Below are 11,191 nucleotides of genomic sequence, written 5' to 3' on the forward strand. Positions count from 1 at the left end.
ACACAGCAGCCTGGTGGGCAGTACAAACATGGGGTGGATGGGGAGGGAGGGAAAGAAGGAGGGAGGGAGGGAGGGAAGAACAGAGAGAGGGGAGAAAGCACTAAGAATACATTTTCTGCTTTTTTTCTCTGTTTTAAATTTAAATTAGAAACAATCTTTTTTTATATATCAATCCCAGTTCCCTCTCCCTCCTACTGTCCCATGCCCCCCCAAAACCCCCATCCCATCCTTCTTCTGCTCCATAGAAAGGGCGAGGCCTTCTATGAGGGATCATCAAAGTCTGTCACATCATTTGGGGCAGGGCCTAGAAGCAACCTAGATGCCCCTCAGCTGAAGAATGGATAAAGAAAATGTGGTCCATTTGCACAATGGAATACTACGCAGCAGAGAAAAACAATGGAATCTTGAAATTTACAGGCAAGTGGATGGAACTAGAAGAAACCATCCTGAGTGAGGTAACCCAGTCACAATAAGAATACTTAAAAAAAAAAAAAGATGAATCTTGCTTCTCTTCCTCCTCCTCCCTCTACCTCTTCCTTCCTGGGGGAAAACTACAAATGGCAGATGACATTGGTGCAATGGAGGACTCTGAGGACCTGGGGACCCAGGAGTAGGCAGCCTAAGAGGGTAGCAGCCTTAGGCTTCAGCTGTGGTCAGGGCTGAAGTAAAACTGAAGATAAGGAGTGGATTGTCATCACCAAGCTGGACGTAAAGGACATGAAGATCAAGTCCCCGGAGATCTACCTGTTCTCCCTGCCCATTAAAGAGTTTGAGATTATTGACTTTTCCCTGGGTACATCCCTAAAGGAAGAGGTTCTAAAGATCATGCCAGTGCAGATGCAGACACCAGCTGGCCAGAGGACCAGGTTCAAGGCTTTTGTCAATATTGGGGACTACAATGTTCATGTTGGTCTTGGCGTTAAGTGATCCGAGGAGGTAACCACTGCCAGCTGAGGGGCCGTCATGTTGGTCAAGCTTCACATTTTCTCTGTGTGGAGAGGACACTGTGTGAGCAAGCCCTATACTTGTAGCATGCTAGGTGACAAGCCACTGTGACTCTGTGCTGGTATGTCTTGTCCCTGTCCTGAGAGCTGCTGGCATCATCTCTGCCCATGTACCCAAGAAGCTGCTGCCTGATGGTCAGTACTGATGACTGCTACAAATCAGCCAGGAGCTGCACTGCCAGCCACCCTGGGCAAATTTGCCAAGGCCATCTTTGATGCCAAGACCTACAGGTACCAGACCTCCAACCTCTAGAAAGAGACTGTGTTTATCAAGTCTCCAAATCAGGAATTCTCTGACCATCTTGTGAAAACCCTCACCAGAGTTCAGAGGACCCAGGTTCCAGGGTCTGTGACCCTGACCATCCTGGAACTTACTCTGTAGACCATGCTGGCCTTGAACTCAGAGATCCTCTTGCCTCTGCCTCCTAAATGCTGGAATTAAAGGTGTGCACCACCACATAGCCGCATAAGGGTTTTTATACAAGGAAAAATAAAGCAAATTAAGTTCATTAAAAAAAAAAAGCCAGGCATTGTGGAGTGATTTTTAAACCCATTAAACCCAGCACTCAGGAGGCAGAGGCAGATGGTCTCTGTGAGTTCGAGGCCAGCATGGTCTACAGAGTGAGTTCCAGGAAATCCAGGCCTATACAGTGAGACCATGTCTGGGAAAACAAACAATACAACAACAAAAATCAGTCTCAGCCGTATTACAATATTGAAAGAAGCCAGGCCCAAAAGTGACCCCTTCTGTCTGATCCCATTTCTATTACCTTCTAGAACCGTCAAAACTGAACTCTGGTGAAGGGTTCAGAGAAGTATGAGGAAGGGCAGGGTGTTAATGAGAGAGCAGCAGGGGGACTTACTGCTGTTCTGGAAAGGTCTATGCCAATGTGGCAATGATTATGAGGATGCTGAACCCCATACAACTTATTATAATCCTTGCAATTTGTTATATGCAAATTGAACCCCCAATTAATCATCATAATAGTATATTAAAGCTAGGTTTCCAAGGGCCTTTTTGTTGTTGTTGGTGGTGGTGGTGGTGGAGTTTTTGTTTGTTTGTTTTTATTTTTGTTTTGTTTTTTGAGACAGGGTTTCTCTGTATAACAGCCCTAGCTGTCCTGGAGCTAACTCTGTAAACCAGGCTGGTCTCAAACTCACAGAGATCTGCCTGCCTCCTGAGCCCAAGGGCCTTCTTAGAAAGGTTTGGACGAGCCAGCTTGAGGCTCTGTGAGGCATAGTAGAAGTGACATCTGGGACTGGGGCCGGGGCCTGGGGTCCTTGGAGAGCTTGGAGGCTTTAGATATGTCCCGTGAAGAAACGGCCACTTACTGCACAAACAGAAGCCAATATGATTCCTTCTGATAGTGTGTGTGTGGGGGGGGGTGGCTAACCCGTCCCTAATTTATAATCTAAAGTTGACTTATTTATTTTTATTTTTTTTGTGTGTGGAGGAAGATGTGTGCCCAAAGAGTATATAGGGACCTGGTGGTGTGCACGAGCCACAGCTCACTGAAGGGGGTCAGGGGACAATTGGGGTAGCGGATTACATCTTTTCTCCCACCTCGTGGGTTCTAGGGACTAGATCTCCCAATTAAAAGGACTAGATGGGTTCACAACAAAATGTTGACGCTGGCAGGGATTGGGTGAGCAGTGACCCGGTTTCTTGTCACACTCGCTGTTTAAATGCCCCTGTAGGATAAATGTCCAGTCTTGAAGCGAGGGAAAGTGTACTCTGCTCAGAGTTTCACGGGCCTTAGTCCCTCACAATGGGGAGGGCAGGGTGGGGGACAGGGCTCCTGTCTGTAGGGACAGATGCAGGATGCAGAAGAGCTTCCCTTGGTTCCTATAGGAGCCAAAAGGCCAGAACCAGGATGAGCCAACCCCGAGGCCCCGCCCCTCTGACCTGTCTCCACCAATTAGGCCTCATCTCTACAGCCTTCAAATCAGCACCACAGCAAGGGCAAAGTGTGATAAACACGAGCATGAGGGAACATTCCAGATTCAAACTGTGGCACATACCTTAATGTATTTCCAGAAACCTTTAATCTTATTATGGACACAGTGTCTCATAAGGGAGATGATATATGCACACACACACACACACACACACACACACACACGTAAATACAGAATTTGTTTACATTTATAACTCATTTCAAGGGTTTATGTATTGTTTTTGTTTGTTCAGCCAGGATATCACTGTTGTAGCTCCCAGCGAGCTGCCTGTTCCTGTGTCTGCCTCTTCCTACTGAGTGCTGGGATTTAAATTGTGAGCCACTACACCCAGCCAACATTTAGACCACATTTAAAATCTAAGCTTCAGACTATAGGGTCATCTCGATGATTCTCCAGTAAAGGCATTTCCTGCCAGCTTGACAAGCTGAGTTTGAGCCCCAGCAGTGAAAGGAGAGAATCCATTGCTGCAACTAGTCCTCTGACCTCCACACCTACACACACACACACACACACACACACACACACACACGCGCGCGCGCGCGCGCGCACACACACACATCTACACATACGCACACACAGACACACACACCTACACACATGCGCACACACACCTACACACATGCGCACACACACCTACACACACACATACACGCACACACACACAGACACACACACCTACACATACACGCACACACACACAGACACACAGACACACACATACCTACACACACACAGACACCTACACACACCTATACACACAGACACACATGCACACATACACACGTGCGCGCGCAAATAAACTTTAAACTAATGAAACAATTTAGTTATAACACCACACAAAATACTTTAAATAATCCGAGAATTTGGGATTTGTTTGTTTGTTTGGTTTGAGTTTCCTTAGATAGACTTTGATGATGACAGACTGGGGATGACCTTGAACTCCTGATCCTCCTGCCTCTCCCTCTAAAGTGCTGGGATTATAGTCATGGAACACTATACCTATCATAATTTTAAGTTATATTAATTGTAAATAAGTTTTAACTTGTTACCATCATATAGATACATTCTCTTTCTTAGTACACTACTTCAAAATTCTTTCTCCAAAAATAAAAAAAGAAAGAAGAAAAAGAAGTCATATTGCTGCAAAATAAATAAATAACAAATAAATAATAAACACAAAGCTTTATCCTTTCCTTAAAGATCTTCAAATACTGGCCAGGCATAGTGGTGCACACCTTTAATTCCAGCACTCAGGATGCAGAAGCAGGTGGATCTCTGTGAGTCCCAGGCCTGTCTGGCTTAAAAATCGAGTTCAGAACAGCCAGAGATACATAATGAATCCATTTTTTAAAAAACATTCCAAATACTGGCTAAGAGCACTGGCTGCTCTTCCAGAGGACCTGGATTCGGTTCCCAGCACCCTCTTCTACACTACTCAGGCACTGCATTCGTGTGGTACACAGACAAACTGCAGGCAAAACCCCACACAGAGAAATCTAACAGTTAAATTCAATTCAAAGCTTTTCAAGTATTAGAGAAACCAAATTCCATGACAATGACTAAAAACTTGACATTTCGCCTTTGCTTCTCTATGGGTGACAGGAATGGAGATAAAGGGAAGGCACCTTACGATTTCTCTGCTCGTCACAATATTGCACTGAGAAACACAGCTGTGTCTCTGAACTCCTCACAGCACAGCGTGGGGTAAGGACTGTGCCACTGTGGGCACACGAGTGGCCAACACTCTGGAGCACATAATAAAATAAGAGAGACACAGAAGGTAAACAGACTATGGACGTTTGCGCCACGTTCGTAGAGTGCTTGTCTGGCATGTGTGAGACCCTGGGTTCCATCCCCAGCACCCCGTGTGGTGGTGCACACCTGTAAGGTGGAGGCAGGAGGATCAGAAGTTTAAGGTCATCCATCCCTGGATACGAGTCACATTCAGGACCGTCCTGGGCTACATAATACCTTACCTCAGTACCAACAACAAAAAGAATGCCATGTTATTTGGGTATGGTAGCACATACCCATAATTCCAGTACTCAGGAGGTAGAAGCAGCAGAATTAGGGGTCCAGGGGTTCAGGGCCTGCTTCAGCTACACAGAAGATTTTGGTTTTTGTTTTTGAGTTTTTTAACTCTCTCCCTCTCTCTTTCTCCCCCCCCCCACCGTGTGTGTGTGTGTGTGTGTGTGTGTGTGTGTGTGTACATACATGTGTGTTTCATGTGAGTATAGGTGCCCATGAATGTAGGAGACATTGGATCCATTGGAGCTAGAGTTACAGAGGTTGTGAGCCACCCAACGTGGGCGCCAGGACCCAAACTCAGGTCCCCTGCAAGAGCCCTACATGCTCTTAACTGAGACACCTCTCTAATACCTCTGTACTACATGAGAGTCTCTCTCAACGAGAAAAAGCAAATAAATAAATATACAAAATAAAAACCCACAGAAAACACAACCCCATTTGACCTGCATTGCCAGACTGGAACACAACTCTAAGGTTACTGCAAGTTGCAAGAACCACTCCACCACATACTAAGACCCCTGAAACGGACAATCTGGGTGGTGGCGGCTTTTGGCTTTTGATTTAGCTCTGCCTCTTGGTCTGCAAAGTCTTGCCCATTCTTCTTCCGGGCCTCGGGCTGTGGGCAACTCAAAACTTGCAGGCTGTGTGAGTTCAGCCTCCTCCTGGTGACCACAGGGTTTGTCATCATCATCACGGTTACGCAATGTCCTTATCCAGAACACCCCTTAAATCCACACTCAACATAACACCCTCCTCTCCTTCAAACACAATGCCCACATGCAGCATGTCCCCCTGAGTGACGTTTTAGCATATATGAGATGGTGAGGTCTCCTCCAAGAATGACCTAAAGTTAATTACGGCAGAACCATACGAACGATGGATTCTGCCAGGCATAGGCCAAAAGAATGGAAAGCTGAGACTCAAACAGATAGTTGCACTCTGGTGTTTATTGTTGCGCCATTTATAAGACCCCAAACATGGGCTGTGTGTCGTCATGAGATGGACAGGTAATGAAGCATATACCCCCACATTCCACATACATACACCCCAACATTCCACATACACCCCTACATTCCACATACATGCACCCCCACATTCCACATACACCCCCACATTCCACATACACTTCCACATACACCCCCACATTCCACATACACCCCCACATTCCACATGCACCCCCACATTCCACATGCATACACCCCACATTCCACATACACCCCCACATTCCACATGCATACACCCCCACATTCCACATGCACCCCCACATTCCACATACACCCCTACATTCCACATGCACCCCCACATTCCACATACACCCCCACATTCCGCATACACCCCCACATTCCACATGCATACACCCCACATTCCACATACACCCCCACATTCCACATGCATACACCCCACATTCCACATACACCCCACATTCCACATACACCCCACATTCCACATACACCCCCACATTCCACATACACCCCCACATTCCACATGCATACACCCCACATTCCACATGCATACACCCCCGCATTCCACATGCATGCACCCCCACATTCCACATGCATGCACCCCCACATTCCACATGCATGCACCCCTACATTCCACATACACCCCTACATTCCACATGCACCCCTACATTCCACATACACCCCCACATTCCACATACACCCCTACATTCCACATACATGCACCCCCGCATTCCACATGCACCCCCGCATTCTGCATGCACCCCTACATTCCACATACACCCCTACATTCCACATACACCCCACATTCCACATACACCCCACATTCCACATACACCCCACATTCCACATGCACCCCCACATTCCACATGCACCCCCACATTCCACATGCATACACCCCACATTCCACATACACCCCTACATTCCACATACATACACCCCTACATTCCACATGCACCCCCACATTCCACATACACCCCTACATTCCACATACATACACCCCTACATTCCACATGCACCCCCACATTCCACATACACCCCTACATTCCACATACATACACCCCTACATTCCACATGCACCCCCACATTCCACATACACCCCTACATTCCACATACATACACCCCTACATTCCACATACACCCCCACATTCCACATACACCCCCACATTCCACATACACCCCCACATTCCACATACACCCCCACATTCCACATACACCCCTACATTCCACATACATACACCCCCACATTCCACATGCACCCCACATTCCACATGCACCCCCACATTCCACATGCACCCCCACATTCCACATGCACCCCCGCATTCCGCATACACCCCCACATTCCACATACACCCCCACATTCCACATACACCCCCACATTCCACATGCACCCCCACATTCCACATGCACCCCCACATTCCACATACACCCCACATTCCACATACACCCCCACATTCCACATGCATACACCCCGCATTCCACATACACCCCCACATTCCACATGCATACACCCCACATTCCACATACACCCCACATTCCACATACACCCCACATTCCACATGCACCCCCACATTCCACATGCACCCCCGCATTCCACATACACCCCCACATTCCGCATGCACCCCTACATTCCACATACACCCCCACATTCCACATACACCCCACATTCCACATACACCCCCACATTCCACATACACCCCCACATTCCACATACACCCCCACATTCCACATACACCCCACATTCCACATACACCCCACATTCCACATACACCCCACATTCCACATGCACCCCCACATTCCGCATGCACCCCCACATTCCACATGCACCCCCACATTCCGCATGCACCCCCACATTCCACATGCACCCCCACATTCCACATGCACCCCCGCATTCCACATGCACCCCCACATTCCACATGCACCCCCACATTCCACATGCACCCCCGCATTCCACATGCACCCCCGCATTCCACATACACCCCACATTCCACATACATACACCCCACATTCCACATGCACCCCCGCATTCTGCATACACCCCACATTCCGCATGCACCCCCGCATTCTGCATTCATACACCCCCAGTGAGAAGGAACCCTCACACCTGCTACAACACCAAGTAAGACAATACAGGGTTTATTACTGGTGTTTTAAAATGGAGAGCTAAGGCATGTAAAAAGAAAGATTTCTAAAAATAGAACTGGTGATCCAGCTGTGTCTTAGATCAGGTTAGTGTTGCTTTAATGAAGTTTCATGGACAAAGCAACTTAGGGAGGAAAGAATTTATTTTAGTTACACTTCTGTATCACTGCTCATCACTGAAGGAAGTCAGGACAGGAACCTGGAGGCAGGAGCTGATGCAGAGGCCGTGGAGGGTGCTGCTTCCTGGCTTGTTCCTCATGGCTTGCTCAGTCTGCTTTCTTGTAGAACCCAGAACCCCCAGGCCAGAGATGACAGCACACACAAGAGCCTGGGCCCTCCCCTATTGATTGCTAAAAATGTGCCCTACAGCTGGGCTCCTGTACACACATACTTGCATCTCTAGACATATAGAGCACAGCACCTCGGCCTCTGTGCCAGGAACTCCACATCAGGCATCAGGTCACTCTTTGCTGCCACGGCTTTCCTGCACATTGTGAAGTCTCTGGACCATTACCCGCTAAACATAGCGGTCATGAGCACCAAAACTGTCCCCCAGGGTCAACAATCATATACATACTCCTAGTAAGAATTACTGGCACTGAACATATCCGAAAGAACAGTCTATGGTGTCTCTTGAAGGAAACTAGACCATTCACAACCCTAGAGAAAGGAAAACTTCATTTTTACCCATCTAAGCTTTTGACTTTTAAAAAGACAAGTATTGGCAACTGTAGTAGCACATAGTATAACCACAACCCTAGAGAGGCTGAGGCAGGAGGATCACCGTGAGTTTGAAGTCAGCTAGAAGATGGGCCTGTGTAGAAAGACTCTCTCTGTCTCAAAAAAAAATCACAAAACAAAAGCCTAAATAATACTAATAAAATATAGTTGTTATAAGACGGTTTTGTTTACATTTTGGTCTCACGTTCGGATGTACCCAGAAAGAGACTAGGATAATTCTATTTTAGCAAGAAATTGACTGTCTCCTTTAGCCCATTCATTGAAATAACTGGATAAACCAGAGATGACACCATCTCATTCCAGGATGGGGCTGGGAAGAAAATTACTCAGTGGTCAAAAGCATCTGTTGCTCTTGCAGAGGACCCAGGTTCCATTCCCAACATTGGGCAGCTCACAACTGTCTGCAACTGAAGCTACACACACACACACACACACACACACACACACACACACACACACACACATACCTCCTCTGTACTCCGGGGACATGGATACATGCCAACACACAAACGCACACCTATAGACATTTAAGGGAAAAAGGAAAAGCTATCTCCTAATGGGTGACCACTCTGAAATTACCCACTGGCATCCTGAGCCAGTCCCTGTTGCCACTTGGATAATACTCTAGAAAGCTGACTTTGGCCATGAACTAGAAACTCACACAGGTCCATCCTGCAGCCGAGGCTGGAGCCCAGATGTTTCCTGGGCAGCACATCCACTTTGCTCTAGGATAATTGAAGCTGTGCAGCGAGGCCTGCTCTAGCCCAGAGCCCTGACAAGGACTAGTTTTAACTAGAAACTCACTATCTGATCTGGATCTTGGTCCTAACAGAGGCCCCGGTGTCTGTGAGATGAGCCTGCTTGTTGAGTTCTCTGGCAATCTATGAGTCACGAGCTTATTCAGCACCATGGAGGATGCTTTTACCTGAGATCACATTGTCACAGGAACAAGTTGGGTGAGCTGGCACATGCCTATAACCCCAGCACTTGGGAAGTGGAGTAGGAGGGTGTCACACTCCAGGCAACCCCGGGATGCATGGTGAGATCTTGTCTTAAGAAAATAAAACAAAAGAAGATGGAATTCCTCCTGCCATCTCATCATGTCATCAAGACGAGTAACTGAGTCTATAACCTCATCCATGCACCCGAGGCAAGCACTCTGTCACCAGGCAGCCCCAGAGCTGAAAATGGATTTCTTCACTGATAATACCCTGAGCCTGTGCAGACTCTAGCTTAGACTTACAAAAAACAAAACAAAACAAACAAACCAACAGAGATGCTCAATAAAGAGGATGAGGATGTTGAATACAAAAAGAGAAAGAAAAAGAGTGGAGGGATTAGAGAGAGGTATCTCCGTGGTTAGAGAGCTTCCTATTCTTCCTAAGGACCCAAGTTCAGTTCTCAGCACTTACATCAGGAGACTCTCAGAACTGTAAGCCCAGCTCCAGGGGATCGGAAGCCCTCTTCTGGCCTGTGGGCACACACAAACACCCCACACACATACACACACACACACACACACACACACACACACACACACACACACAAATAATTAAATAATTATGTACCACCCCACCCCCGGGTTAGCCTCAAACTCACAATGTAGACCAGGCTGGCCTCAAACTCAGAGATCCACCTGCCGCAGCCTTACCGGCACTAGTTTTAGAGACGTTCACCACTACATCCAGTCTAAAACTTGTTTTTTTTTTTTTTTTTTTTTTTTTTTGGTTTTTCAAACAGGGTTTCTCTGTGTAGATTTGGATCCTGTCCTGGAACTCTGTAGACCAGGCTGGCCTCAAACTCAGAGATCTGCCTGTCTCTGTCTCCCATGTGCTGGCATTAAAGGTGTGTCTTGCTCTTCTGCTGTCTCACTCCCCTACTGGCAGTGAGGTGGGGCGGACTCTGCACTGATGTCCAATAGAGTGCAGCCCAGTGAGACCGGCTTCCCACTCTGACCTCTAGAACGTCGAGATCTTTTCCGTGTCCTTCTTCTGCTCTGTCACAAACCAGAGTTTAGGAGTTCAGGGAAAGAGGTCCAGGTTCTCACGTCCCAGCACAAAGAGCTACACCAGAGACACGTGATTGGTGACAGACATGGAGACAGCCAGTGCTCTCAACCACTGAACCATCTCTCCAGCCCTCATATGTTAATCTTGGTGCCTCTCTTTCCATATCCCCACATTATAGCCACACCCTTCCTTCCTTCACAGAACTCCTTCCTTCTCTCCCCTTACCCTGTCCCCCAACCTCCCCCACCCCCACACACCTATTCTTTCATATTGAGATGGAACCCTGGAGCACCGAGCATGCACATGTGTACTCTACCACTGAACTATACTCCCAACCCAGAACAATGTC

The 11,191-nt window shown here is 47.5% G+C and overlaps 1 pseudogene; it reads left to right on the plus strand.

The window, feature by feature from the left end:
* The first annotated feature begins 557 nt into the window (after positions 1-557).
* LOC127225325 (40S ribosomal protein S2-like) lies at positions 558-1,806 on the plus strand (annotated as a pseudogene).
* Positions 1,807-11,191: the final 9,385 nt, after the last annotated feature.

This window comes from Phodopus roborovskii, unplaced genomic scaffold (genome assembly GCF_943737965.1).
Source record: "Phodopus roborovskii unplaced genomic scaffold, PHOROB, whole genome shotgun sequence".
NCBI classification, from domain to species: Eukaryota; Metazoa; Chordata; class Mammalia; order Rodentia; family Cricetidae; genus Phodopus; species Phodopus roborovskii.